The 8,747-nt window shown below is 39.8% G+C and overlaps 1 pseudogene; it reads right to left on the bottom strand.

The window, feature by feature from the left end:
- Positions 1 to 7,482: 7,482 nt before the first annotated feature.
- LOC138430366 (charged multivesicular body protein 5 pseudogene) lies at positions 7,483 to 8,469 on the bottom strand (annotated as a pseudogene).
- Positions 8,470 to 8,747: the final 278 nt, after the last annotated feature.

The following is an 8,747-nucleotide window of genomic DNA, read 5'->3' on the forward strand; positions in this document are numbered from 1 at the left end:
TTGTAGTACTTGGTTATAGACATGCACTGTACACACATCTATATCTTTCTAGAATTTAATGGATGCTATATGAATAAATCAATAAATAAGTGAAGACAATATGAATGAATCAAAGAAGATTTCAGTGTAGCTAAGAACAGCAGCTCTCAGTTTCCAACAGCATCACCTGGGAGCTTGTTACAAATGCAAATTTTGGTCCCTACCTCCACCCCTGATGCCGGGAAAGATTGAGGGCAGGAGGAGAAGAGGGCGACAGAGGATGAGATGGTTGGATGGCATCACCAACTCAATGGACATGAGCTTGAGCATACTTTGGGAGATGGTGAAGGACAGGGAAGCCTGGCGTGCTGCAGTCCATGCGGTAGCAAAGAGTCGGACATGACTGAGCAAATGAACAGCAACAACAATCCCAACTGAACTGAGACAGAAGCTCTGTGGGTGGAAGGGGCCCAGCAACATGTGTTTCAACACGTCCCACAAATGATTCTGACACGGGTTCAAGTTGGAGAACCACTAAGAAAGTGTAAAAGTCAAGAACATCACTATAGGCAGTGATGACCCACCAGTAATATGGAGGAGGTGGAGTTAGGATGGCCTCATTCAAACAGCTTGAAGTTCTCCAAGAGTGAGTCCTTCTTTGTCCAGTCAGAGTACAGTTTCTGTTCTTATCAAGTGTACCTTCAATGCCACCATCTGGGGGACTCTTGAGATGTTCAAGCATAACAGCCTCATTGATGCTGCATATGAGGCTAACTCTGATTGGGCATTTGACACTCACCAAATTTTCCAAGGCCTTCATGAGCTGTGCCCCCTAGTTATTTAAACATGTGTAGCACAAAATAAACCAGATGAGCACATGTCTAACATAACATGGGAGTTACGTAAAGTTAAATTGCTTTCATCAATCAGATTTATATTTTAAGCCTGCAATCTTCAGCTAAATTTGGTGACCAAAGAAAGGAAGTCATGTATTGATGCAATGGTACTCGTGTAAGAAGTACCAAATCTTAGAGACTGCCCAGAAAACCTCATGAAAGGCACCATTTTGAAGTTTCCCTGCTGGTAACCCTAATTAAGAGCCAACATAGAATCACTCTTTACAGATATGCTTTCATTTCCTGTCATTTCTTCAAAGCAAAATAAATGTTTGCCTCATGCAAATATTAACTATTTCCATTTCAGAAAAGCTGACAAAACTATGATTGATATCACCAATTATTCAGTTCAGTTCAGTCACTCAGTCGTGTCCGACTCTTTGTGACCCCATGAATCGCAGCACACCAGGCCTCCCTGTTCATCACCAACTCCCGGAGTTCACTCAGACTCACATCCATCGAGTCCATGATGCCATCCAGCCATCTCATCCTGGGTCGTCCCCTTCTCCTCCTGCCCCCAATCCCTCCTAGCATCAGAGTCTTTTCCAATGAGTCAACTCTTTGCATGAGGTGGCCAAAGTACTGGAGCTTCAGCTTCAGCATCATTCCTTCCAAAGAAATACCAGGGTTGATCTCCTTCAGAATGAACTGGTTGGATCTCTTTGCAGTCCAAGGGACCCTCAAGAGTCTTCTCCAACACCACAGTTCAAAAGTATCAATTCCTCGGCGCTCAGCCTTCTTCATAGTCCAACTCTCACATCCATACATGACCACAGGAAAAACCATAGCCTTGACTAGACGGACCTTTGTTGGCAAAGTAACGTCTCTGCTTTTGAATATACTATCTAGGTTGGTCATAACTTTCCTTCCAAGGAGTAAGCGTCTTTTAATTTCATGGCTGCAATCACCATCTGCAGTGATTTTGGAGCCCAAAAAAATAAAGTCTGACACTGTCCATACAGTTTCCCCATCTATTTCCCATGAAGTAATGGGACTGGATGCCATGATCTTCGTTTTCTGAATGTTGAGCTTTAAGCCAACTTTTTCACTCTCCTCTTTCACTTTCATCAAGAGGCTTTTTAGTTCCTCTTCACTTTCTGCCATAAAGGTGGTGTCATCTGCATATCTGAGATTGTTGATACTTTCCCCAGCAATCTTGATTCCAGCTTGTGTTTCTTTCCATCTAGTGTTTCTCATGATGTACTCTGCATAGAAGTTAAATAAGCAGGGTGGCAATATACAGCCTTGACGTACTCCTTTTCCTATTTGGAATGAGTCTGTTGTTCCATGTCCAGTTCTAACTGTTGCTTCCTGACCTGCATACAGATTTCTCAAGAGGCAGGTTAGGTGGTCTGGTATTCCCATCTCTTTCAGAATTTTCCACAGTTAATTGTGATCCACACAGTCAATGGCTTTGGCATAGTCAATAAAGCAGAAATAGATGTTTTTCTGGAACTCGCTTGCTTTTTCCATGATCCAGCAGATGTTGGCAATTTGATCTCTGGTTCCTCTGCCTTTTCTAAAACCAGCTTGAACATCAGGGAGTTCATGTTCACGAATTGCTGAAGAATTCTTGGAGAATTTTGAGCATTACTTTATGAGCATGTGAGATGAGTGCAATTATGCGGTAGTTTGAGCATTCTTTGGCATTGCCTTTCTTTGGAATTGGAATGAAAACTGACCTTTTCCAGTCCTGTGGCCACTGCTGAGTTTTCCAAACTTGCTGGTATATTGAGTGCAGCACTTTCACAGCATCATCTTTCAGGATTTGAAATAGCTCCACTGGAGTTCCGTCACCTCCACTAACTTTGTTTGTAGTGATGCTTTCTAAGGCCCACTTGACTTCACATTCCAAGATGTCTGGCTCTAGATTAGTGATCACATCATCATGATTATCTGGGTCATGAAGATCTTTTTTGTACAGTTCTTCTGTGTATTCTTGCCACCTCTTCTTAATATTTTCTGCTTCTGTTAGGTCCAGACCATTTCTGTACTTTATCGAGCCCATCTTTGCATGAAATGTTCCCTTGGTATCTCTAATTTTCTTGTAGAGATCTCTATCCTTTCCCATTCTGTTGTTTTCCTCTATTTCTTTGCATTAATTGCTGAAGAAGTCTTTCTTATCTCTCCTTGCTATTCTTTGGAACTCTGCATTCAGATGCTTATATCTTTCCTTTTCTCCTTTGCTTTTTGCCTCTCTTCTTTTCACAGCAGTTTGTAAGGCCTCCCCAGACAGCCATTTTGCTTTTTTGCATTTCTTTTCCTTGGGGATGGTCTTGATCCCTGTCTCCTGTACAATGTCACGAACCTCCGTCCATAGTTCATCGGGCACTCTATCTATCAGATCTAGACCCTTAAATCTATTTCTCACTTCCACTGTATAATCATAAGGGATTGATTTAGGTCATACCTGAATGGTCTAGTGGTTTTCCCTACTTTTTTCAATTTAAGACTGAATTTGACACTAAGGAGTTCATGATCTCAGCCACAGTCAGCTCCTGGTCTTGTTTTTGTTGACTGTATAGAGTTTCTCCATCTTTGGCTGCAAAGAATATAATCAATCTGATTTCAGTGTTGACCATCTGGTGATGTCCATGTGTAGAGTCTTGTGTTATTGGAAGAGGGTTTTTGCTATGACCAGTGCATTTTCTCGGCAAATCTCTATTAGTCTTTGCCCTGCTTCATTCCGCATTCCAAGGCCAAATTTGCCTGTTACTCCAGGTGTTTCTTGACTTCCTACTTTTGCATTCCAGTCCCCTGTAATGAAAAGGACATCTTTTTTGGGTGTTAGTTCTAAAAGTAGGAACAGTAGGAAAAGGCAAAATGATAGGATACCAAAAGAGGAACTCCCCAGGTCATTAGGTGCCCAATATGCTACTGGAGATCAGTGGAGAAATAACTCCAGAAAGAATGAAGAGATAGACCCAAAGCAAAAACAATACCCAGCTGTGGATGTGACTGGTGATAGAAGCAATATCCAATGCTGTAAAAAGCACTATTGCATAGGAACCTGGAATGTCAGGTCCATGAATCAAGGCAAATTGGAAGTGGTCAAACAAGGGATGGCAAGGGTGAACGTCGACATTCTAGGAATCAGCGAACTAAAATGGACAGGAATGGGTGAGTTTAACTCAGATGACCATTACATCTACTACTGTGGGCAGGAATCCCTCAGAATAAATGGAGTAGCCATCATGGTCAACAAATGAGTCCGAAATGCAGTACTTGGATGCAATCTCAAAAACTACAGAATGATCTCTGTTCGTCTCCAAGGCAAACCATTCAATATCACCGTAATCCAAGTCTATGCCCCACCAATTATTAGGACATTAGAATGACCCTTGGAGGACTGTGTTTCCATGAATGTTAGAGTTTATCACAGCCATCCAGAACAGCCAGCATGATTTTTAGTTAGTTACATTGTTTTATGCAAATAACCACTAGCGTTTTTCTAAGCTCTCATTTCTTTAACAAGGCAGAGTTTCAAATTACTATTAGGAAGAAAATTTGTCCCTTGCAATTATACTGTACATCATAATTGCCCATTCTTAATGCAATTTTCTTTTACTGATCACAGCTGTAGATTTTTCAAAAGGTTAGGTAACTGACTAATTCATTGCCAAGTACCTTATCTCTAGAGACTTAGGTTAAGAAATGTCATTTTGATTGTCTCCATGGCAAGTCATGTCATATATGAACAACTTTATCTCACTGTCTAATTTGACCCAATTTTCCATATTGCTTAATAAGCACATTACAGAGAATCACTGATCTATTATCCAAGGAATTATGAAGCTTATGGGTTATCTTCCATTGCACCTGCTTTAATCAGCATATCGCCTTGGGTATTATGGTCACTTCATCCTTTAATAAAAGAATTGTTAATATCTTCATCTGCAATTTCAAGCCATTTGTAAAATTAGGTTAGCTGGATTTTATGTCAAATTTATCACAAACTCAGTTACTTAATGTGATGTTTTCAGGAACAATTGTAATGTTTCCAATATCCTCAAATTAATATTTTCATTAAGCAAATGATCAGTATTCAAACTGGTAAATTTCACTTAAGGATGTGGACAGAAGCACGTTCTTAAGTTACTTTCATGCTATATATCTGGCTCTGTTTTACTGGCTTTTATGTATTAAGAGTTATACATCTTTTTCTAAGATGCCTTTCAAAGGCAAGCATTGATTTCTGAGCTGAAGTAAAAATGTCTAGAACTCGTTTCATACAAAATTACACTTCTGTAGTGATTACTTTTCTTAATTTCATAACCCCTCACCAGGCCAAAACATGGAGAAGTAGAAAGACTATCAGATATGACATATAAGATTTAGTTTGAGCTTCAGCTCTGTCCCTTTCCAGCTACCTAATTGTGAGCAAGTCATTGTCTTACTCCATTTCCTATCTGTTCATTGTAAAATTGCAAAATAAGCCCTGTCTGTGATTATCAGCACCTTTTCATACAGTTCATGGGGTTCTCACGGCAAGAATACTCAAGTGGTTTGCCATTCCCTCCTCCATTCACTCAGATTCTGGAAAAGATTAAAGGCAAAAGGAGGAGAGGGGTGACAGGGGATGACACAGTTAGGTAGCATCACTGACTCAATGGACATGAATCTGAGTAAACTCTGGGAGAGAGTAAAGAAGAGGGGAGCCTATTGTACTGCAGTTCATGGGGTCACAAAGAATTGGATAAGACTTTGCAACTGGACAACAATGAATGTTATCACTAGAGGTTGCAGGGAGAATCAGGTGGCATAATCTATGTGAATCTGCTTTATGAACTTGAAGATGTTATATAAAATAGCTGTGGGTTTTTTGCTGGGAAGGACTTTGCAACCATAGGGAGTTATCAAGTGAATCAGACGATGCTGGAATTGTTCTCTGAAGAAATAAATGTCCAAATTCTGGATTTTGTACAGATGATTCTTAAAGTGACTCCGTAAGATTAGTTAATTTGGGTTGATGATCTTCCCTTTTCTAGGCTAATGATTTGGGCTATGCAAAAGATTTTTATTGTTCATATAGAAAGCTGAGGGGCATTGAGTTACGACAACTGTGAATTGCAGTGGTGACTTGGAACACATACCCTTTGTGTAAGGGGAGTTAGGCCTTTGAGGTTTACTGCACAGATTTTCTAACAAATATTTTTTAAAAATGTTTACTCAGAAAATCTCTGGTTGTGTTATAATGAAAACTCATATATCTTTGAAATGTCTTATGATGACATTTGGCAAGGATCAGTGAAAGTCTTCTCAAATATTAGAAAAATCAAAATAAATGTGTGAGGGCAAATTCTAAAGGATGCTTTATTTTCCTGTTTTAGCAGTTTTCTGAATCTCAAAGTGAAAATTGCTGTTTACTACTCTTAGAAAGGGAATGTATAATATTATAATTCCTTCATGCTATTGTATTTCACTTTTGACAACAAAGCATTTATCTTGTGAACAGAAAATATGGGATCTATTCAGTGTATAATCCGTGCCTCAAAATTTTTTGTGTTTAAATTATAATGGTTCAGTTCAGTTCAGTTCAGTTCCTCAGTCGTGTCTGACTCTTTGTGACCCCATGAATCACAGCACGCCAGGCCTCCCTGTCTCCCGGAGTTCACTCAGACTCACATCCATCGAGTCCGTGATGCCATCCAGCCATCTCATCCTCAGTCGTCCCCTTCTCCTCCTGCCCCCAATCCCTCCCAGCATCAAAGTCTTTTCCAATGAGTCAACTCTTCGCATGAGGTAGCCAAAGTACTGGAGTTTCAGCTTTAGCATCATTCCTTCTAAAGAAATCCCAGGGCTGATCTCCTTCAGAATGGACTGGTTGGATCTCCTTGGAGTCCAAGGGACTCTCAAGAGTCTTCTCCAACACCACAGTTCAAATGCATCAATTCTTCAGCGTTCAGCCTTCCTCACAGTCTTACTCTCACATCCATACATGACTACTGGAAAAACCATAGCCTTGACTAGACGGACCTTAGTTGGCAAAGTAATGTCTCTGCTTTAGAATATGCTATCTAGGCTGCTCATAACTTTTCTTCCAAGGAGTAAGCGTCTTTTAATTTCATGGCTGCAGCACCATCTGGAGTGATTTTGGAGCCCCAAAAAACAAAGTCTGACACTGTTTCCACTGTTTCCCCATCTATTTCCCATGAAGTGATGGGACCGGATGCCATGATCTTCGTTTTCTGAATATTGAGCTTTAAGCCAACTTTTTCACTCTCCTCTTTAAGAGAACTTTTTGTTACATAATACTAACTAAGCTAATTTATTTCACTTGAAAATTAGGGGGAAACTTATGAAACATTGTCCAGTTTAATACATTAGGGTATCTCCAGATTTTAAAATCATTAATTCAAAGAAATAAGTAAAAGTAAGATAATTGTACCACAATCCAAAACCTCAAACACAAGGAATAACATGAACTATATCCCAAGAAATGTTGAAGAATTTCCAGCAAGAAATTAAAATGATGAAAATGGTAATTTCAAGAGACTCTCATATACATACTGAAAACAACAAGAGTAGAGACTAATAGCAGAAGGAAATGAGAAGATGGCAAGCAATACTTGGGGATAGAGAAGACAACAAATGAAAGACATTTTTTTTTTCCATTTCCTTGGTTTTATTTCAAAATTATTATTATTAAGGAATTAAGACGGACATATCCAATGATAATTTTAAGTTAGTCTTTCATAAGAGAAAAGGAATAAAAATTTAGTATCAAGAAAGCCTCCTCCAAGCAATGAGTCTCTTATAGGAAAAATAAAAAAAGCAAAATAATTAACTTTTCCTCCAAGGAAAGGAAAGAAACCTAAATCTGTTATGGCAAACTTGGAAAGATAAATATTCCCCAGTCCCAGAATATGCATTTATTTTACACGATATACTTGAATGATGAAAGTCTACGAAGCAGGGATCTGTGGCAATCCAAATTCATCCACCAGGACTCCATCCTTGTTCTTCGTGTCAGTGGGAACACCTTCTGGAATTGCGGGCGCAGCTCCTGCTTCATCCAAATAAGAACTGTCTTCATCAGCCAGAAGCTCATCACCCAGTGCATCCAACTCTGCTTCGAGGTCATCTTCATCTAATTCTGGGGTGCCGTAACTACGACTCAGTGCTTCTTGGATTTCATTTGCATCTTCCATCATATCCTCTAGCTGGTCTTGTAGATCCTCAATCTGGTCAATTTTCACTTGCTTGTATGCTTTCTTCATTTCCTTTACTCCCAATTTCATAGCATCAACCGTGGTCTTGGTGTCCTTCAATGACTGGATGGTGTAGTTGGCTTGCTCCATATTAAATGACTGTTGGGTGAGATTGTCCCGCTGTTGCTCGTACATCCGCTTTTGCTTTAAACCCGCAAGGCTTTCTGCTTGACCATATTCTTTGCAGGTCCCTCCCTCATCTTCTTGATCTGATCCTTATACTTCACTAGTTCAACATCCAGCCGAGAAATCTTCTTGTCAATGGATTCTGCTCTGCTGTCCACCGTGCCAATGCAGTCAGTCAAGCTGGGCGGCGGAGCCTTGGGTTTCGCTTTCCCGAAGAATCGGTTCATCTTGGGCGGCCGCTAAGAAAACCTAAACACTGGAGCCGAAAGACATTTTTATAAGGTCATGTTCACAGAGTGATTGGAAATGAAGACAAAGAGAGGGAGGAATCAGGGATGCTTTCAGTTTATTTTTGTGTATAGTGTTAAAGATTGTTCTAATTTAATTTTTTTACACGTAGCGGTCCAGTTTTCCAGCACCATTTATTGAAGAAATTGTCTCTCATCCATTGTACTGTCTTACCTCCTTTGGAGTTCTAGCTTTCCCAGAAAGTAATTATAACATACATAAGTCTGCGGCTTTCAAGAAACTATAT

The sequence above is a fragment of the Ovis canadensis genome, chromosome 1 (genome assembly GCF_042477335.2).
Source record: "Ovis canadensis isolate MfBH-ARS-UI-01 breed Bighorn chromosome 1, ARS-UI_OviCan_v2, whole genome shotgun sequence".
NCBI lineage: Eukaryota > Metazoa > Chordata > Mammalia > Artiodactyla > Bovidae > Ovis > Ovis canadensis.